General features: G+C 44.5%; 1 non-coding gene across 1 annotated transcript; it reads right to left on the minus strand.

The window, feature by feature from the left end:
• Positions 1-1,507: 1,507 nt before the first annotated feature.
• trnai-aau (transfer RNA isoleucine (anticodon AAU)) lies at positions 1,508-1,581 on the minus strand. The gene has a single exon. It is a non-coding gene; the product is annotated as a tRNA-Ile (tRNA).
• Between the last annotated feature and the right edge of the window lie 3,303 nt (positions 1,582-4,884).

Below are 4,884 nucleotides of genomic sequence, written 5' to 3' on the forward strand. Positions count from 1 at the left end.
ATTTAGCAAGTCATCAGGCCTTCCTGCAGCGTTTGTCAGCGACAGGTCAGCTGCTAAAATGATTGATTCAGACAGCATGCTACATCCTACATTTGTAAACGGAAAAGGTGCAAACGTTTACAGGCTGAACACTCCCTCACTATTTCGCCTGGCGTGTCAGAGGCTGGGAGCTGATCTTACGGAGGTTTTTCAATCATGAGGGGAATGAATCGGGTATATAGACATGTTCCTTTCGCTCAGGTCGGGCAGTTCAGAACTAGAGGCTATAAATCTGGTGTGGGAGGGTAAGAATTCGAAAGGCAGTGAGGGGCAACGGCTGCACGCAGAGGGTGGTGCGTTTCTGGAATAAGTTACCAGACGAGCTGGTGATGGATGGTATAATTCCAATACTGTTAAGGAATCTGGACGTGTACTTGAATTGGAAAGGTTGAGAGAGAAATGGGTCAAGTGCATGCAATCGCAGCTGGATCAGTTGAGGATATCTGTTCGGAATGGACGAGTGCGACCGAAGACTGTGTTTTCAGTGCTGTCCATATCTAATGGCTCTATGATAGTGCAGGTGAAATGATAAAAAAGATAAATTTAAAAAAGAAGTAAAATTGACTGAAGTTGTTGAATTCAAACAACTTAAGGTAATTTTATTTCAATTATTTTATCTAACTTTTTTAGTTGTGTTTTTTTCTCACTGTTCTGTACCTCTTATTTCTTGATTGACTCTCTTTCTCTCGCTCCCCACTGTCTCAATACCTTTTTCCTCTCCTCTTCCCGCTTTGCTACCCTTCTCCACTGTTTTCCATTTTGTCTCTGCTTCACCCATCCCTCACATATTTTGTCACATAGCGCTGGCTTCAGCCTGGGTGATTCACGTCTCTTAATCTCCCTTTAATCTCTCCATGCACTGTCATGATCACCTTTGCATCTGGAGCCTTGACTCACCTTCTCTCAGCGTGGTATAAATAGCTCCATAACACTCCCCCTTTGTTTTTATCTTTATCTTTAATCAGTTAGACTCGAAACGTCAGCTCTTTTCTCTCCTTGCAGATGGTGCCAGACCTGCTGAGATTTTCCAGCATTTTCTCTTTTGGTTTCAGATTCCAGCATCCGCAGTAATTTGCTTTTATTAATGGCTCTATGATATTGCTGGTGATATGATAACTCCAGTGTCGATGCATGAGAGGTGAGCAAGCGAACGAATTCCCTCTGGAGGTCGTGTGACAAGTATTAACAGAGATACAGGAATATAACATGAACGAATCTTTGATTTGAAGAGAAGGCTGAACTCTGGTTCTCCTCCGAGACTGTGCCAGGTCTGCCGAATACTGCACATATTTCATGTTTTGCATTTGTTGGTGAAAACAATTGAGACTGGTTGTGTTGCTGCAGACAACACGGGTAGGGCGATCAAGTCGTGCATCTCACCCTGTCAAATGTTTTATTGAATAGATGGCGCTTCCGGCTTCAGGGAGCATGTTGTTGGGAAACACAACAACCACACAAGCACGGCACGTGGTCAGTGTGGGGATCGAACCCACGACCTTGGCGTTATTAACACCACGCTCTGACCAGCTGAGCTAACCGACCAACGCATGGTGCCCTGCGAAAGCAAATGCCTATATTGCCGGTGCTCACAACCAAGGCTGCTCTGCATTTTCTGCTTCTCATCGATCGCACGATAGTCTGAAGTATTTCCTTTCGTTGCAAAGCTTTTCAACAAAAAAATGCCGAAGCACAATGTCCGGACGCATGCAATTTCAGTTGCAACGCCACCAGCTCAGCTGCAGCTTGTCACGTTGACAAATTTCGTCTGGAGAAACGTACCTGCAACGATCGCTCACTGTTCTTCTGGATATATAATGTGGCTGCAGGGATGTTGCAGGAGGCAGGGTTTCGGGTTTTTGGATAATTGGAGCTATTTCTGGGATGGGACCTATCCAAGCAGAATGGTCATCATCTAAACCAGAGGGGTACCAACATCTGGGGCGGGGGGGGGGGTGTGTTGGGGGGGATTCGCTAAAGCTATTAAGGTGGATTTAAACTCATGCAGCAGGGGGATGGGAACCAAAATTGTCGGATAGGTACAGAAGAGGATGAGAGTCGGGAGTTCCAAAATCAAGTATCTGACACTGGCAAGCGAAAACTTGGATTGAAGTGTATGTTCTTCAACGTGAGGAGCATCCGAAATAAAGTGGGTGAACTGTTAGCATGGGTTGGTACCAGGGACTTCGATGTTGTGGCCATTACAAAGAAATGTATAGAGCAGGGACAGGATGGCTGTTGCAGGTTCCGGGATTCAGATCTTTCAGTAAGAACAGAGAAGATGGTAAAAGATGGGGGAGATGTGGCATTGTTGATCAGGGACAATATTGCAGTTGTAGAACGGATGTTTGTGGACTCGTTAATTGAGGTAGTATGGGCTGAGGGTAGACACAGGAAAGGAGAAGTCACCATGCTGGGAGTTTTCTATAGGCCTCCGAATAGTCCCAGAGCTGTAGAGGAAAGGATAGCAAAGACGATTCTCGATAGGAGTAAGAGAGGCAGTGTAGTTGTCATGGGGGACTACATCTATCCAAATATTGACTGGGATCACGATAGTACGAGTACGATAGATGTGTCAGTTTTTGTCCAGTGTGTGCAGGAGGGCTTCCTGACACAGTATGTAGACAGGCCTACAAGGAGCAAAGCCACTTTAGATTTAGTACTGGGTAACGATCCTGGTCAGGTGTTTGATTTGGAAGTAGATGAGCACAATGGAGATAGCGATCACAATTCTGTCAGGTTTACTTTTGTGATGAAAAGGATAGGTGTACTCCACCAAGAATGAGTTACAGCTGGGGGAAGGGAAATTACGATGCAATTACGAAAGATTTCGGAAGCGTAGAATGGGGAAGGAAACTGCAGGGGATGAGCACATTAAAAATGTGTAGCTTATTCAAGGAAAAGCTCCTGTGTGTCCTAGATAAGTATGTACCTGTCAGGCAGGGAGGAAGATATAGAACGCGTGAGCCGTGGTTTACTAAGGAAGTGGAATCCCTGGTCAAGACTAAAAAGAAGGCTTATATTTGGACAAAATGTGAAAACTCAGGGCTCTTGAGGGTTCCAAGGAAATCAGGAAAGACCTAAAAAGAGAGCTCAGATGAGCCAGGAGGAGATATGAGAAGTTGTTGGTGGATAGGATCAGGGTTAACCCTAAGGCTTTCCACAGGTATGTCAGGAATAAAAGAATGACGAGAGTTAAATTAGGGCCAATCAAGGATAATAGTGGAAAGTTGTGTGTGGAGTCAGAGGAGCTAGGGGAAACACTAAATAAATATTTTTCGACATTGTTCACTCCAGAAAATTAAAATGTTGGCGAGGAAGATACAGAGATACTTGTATCTAGACTGGAAGAGATTGAGGTTCACAGGAAGAGGTATTAGAAATACTGCAGAGTGTGAAAATAGACAAGTTCCCTGAGCCGGATGGGATCTATCCTAGGATCATCTGGGAAGCAATGGAAGAGATTGCCGAGCCTTTGGCATTGATCTTCAAATCATCATTATCTACAGGAATAGTGCTTGAGGACTGGAGGATAGCAAATGTGGTTCCCTTGTTCAAAAAGGGTAGTAGAGACAACCCTGGTAATTACAGACCAGTGAGCCTCACTTCAGTTGTTGGTAAAGTGTTGGCAGAGGTGATAAGAGATAGGATTTATAACCATCTAGAGAAGAATAATCTGATCAGGGACAGTGAAGGGTCGGTCGTGACTAACGAATCTTATTGACTTTTTTGACAAAGTGACCAAACAGGTAGATGAGAGTGAAACAGTTGATGTGGTGGAAATGGATTTCAGCAAGGCGTTCGATAAGGTTCCCCCAGTAGACTATTATACAAAATGTGGAGACATGGGATTGTGGGACACATAGCAGTTATTGGTTAGCTGAAAGAAAACAGAGGGTTGTAGTTGATGGGGCATGTTCATCTTGGTGTCCAGTTACTAGCGGCGTAGCGCAAGGGTCGGTGTTGGGTCCACTGCTCTTCATCATTTTTATAAATGACCTGGATGAGGGTTTAGAAGGGAGGGTTAGTAAGTTTGCGGATGACAATAAGGTCGGTGGAGTTGTGGATAGTGATGAAGGATGTAGTAGGTTGCAGAGAGACATAGATAGGATGCAGATCTGGGCTGAGAGTTGGCAAATGGAGTTTAATGTGGACAAGTGTGAGGTGATACACTTTGGACGGAGTAATCGGAATTCAAAGTACTGAACTCATGGTAAGATTCTTGGTAGTGCAGCTGAGCAGAAAGATCTCGGTGTCCATGTACACAGATCCCTGAAAGTTGCCACCCAGATTGACAGGGTTGTTAAGAAGGCATACAGTGTTTTGGCCTTTAGAGGGATTAAGTTCTGGAACCAGGAGGTTATGCTACAGCTGTACAAAGCTCTGGTATGGCCACACTTGGAGTTTTTTGTACAGTTCTGGTCACCGCACTATAAGAAAGATGTGGAAGCTTTGGAAAGTGTGCAGAGGAGATTTAATAGGATGTTGCCTGGAATAGAAGTAATGTCTTACGAGGAAAATCTGAGGGCCTTGACACTGTTCTCATTAGACAGAAGAAGGTTGAGAGGTGACTCAATAGACACATACCAGATAATCAGAAGGTTAGATAGGGTGGACAGGGAAAGCCTTGTTCCAAGTATGGGAACGGCAAACACAAGGGGACACAACTTTAAAGTGAGGAGAGATAGGTAAAAGACAGATGTCAGAGGTAGTTTCTTTACTCAGAGTAGTAAGTGTATGGAATGCATTCCCTGCAAAGATTGTAGTTTCACCAAGTTTATGTGCATTTAAGTCGTCATTGGACAGGCATATGGACGTACATGGAATAGTGCAGGTGGGATGGGCTTC

The sequence above is a fragment of the Chiloscyllium punctatum genome, chromosome 41 (genome assembly GCF_047496795.1).
Source record: "Chiloscyllium punctatum isolate Juve2018m chromosome 41, sChiPun1.3, whole genome shotgun sequence".
In the NCBI taxonomy this organism is placed as follows: domain Eukaryota; kingdom Metazoa; phylum Chordata; class Chondrichthyes; order Orectolobiformes; family Hemiscylliidae; genus Chiloscyllium; species Chiloscyllium punctatum.